Consider the following 738-nt stretch of genomic DNA (forward strand, 5'->3'; position numbering starts at 1 on the left):
AAGTGCTGTTCTTTAAATTAAAAAAAAACATCAACTCATAGAAAGGATCAAGTTGCAGATAAAGACTGGTTGACAGGGAATAGCATATGAAGCAAATACATTAAAATTGACTTCTGGTTGGTAGAAAAAATCTTGAGAACTTTGGTGATGTTAAACAAAATTTAAGGTTTAAAAAATTATTTGTAATATTTCTAATCAAATGAATAGCTGAGCAAATTATTCAGGTTAGCTAATTTACATTTCATCTTGATTTTATCACAGTCCAAAAATGTTAGTGTAATGTAATTTGTGCAAAATTTGAGTTTTTTTTTTTAGGCAAGGCAACCCTTGGTTAACCTCACAGATTGCAACGAACTTGTCAGCTTACGATCCCTTAATTTTTTAATTTTTAATTTTTAATTTTTTATGCCTATAGCACCTGGTCTTCCTAGGTGGTCTCCCATCCAAGTACTACAAGGCCCGACCCTGCTTAGCTTCTGAGATCAGAATGGATCGGGCTTGTTCAAGGTGGCATGGCCATAGACCTGAGTGAATTTTTATAAATATCTTAATTAATTTAAACTTACTAATTCCTTGGATATATGATTCTATTAAGTTATAATCCTTTCCAAATATATTAAATTAATATGATTATAAAACACAATGTTCAACTAAATTTATATTGTTTTTTAGAATAGAATATAAAAACATTTATACTGCTTATGTGGAAAAAAATACAAATCATCACCTTACAACCAA

At 29.5% G+C, this 738-nt stretch overlaps 1 pseudogene; it reads right to left on the reverse strand.

Annotated features, from left to right (window-relative positions):
- Positions 1–406: 406 nt before the first annotated feature.
- Positions 407–524, reverse strand: LOC120597331 (uncharacterized; annotated as a pseudogene).
- Between the last annotated feature and the right edge of the window lie 214 nt (positions 525–738).

This window comes from Pteropus medius, unplaced genomic scaffold (genome assembly GCF_902729225.1).
Source record: "Pteropus medius unplaced genomic scaffold, Ma_sr-lr_union100, whole genome shotgun sequence".
Taxonomy (NCBI): Eukaryota; Metazoa; Chordata; class Mammalia; order Chiroptera; family Pteropodidae; genus Pteropus; species Pteropus medius.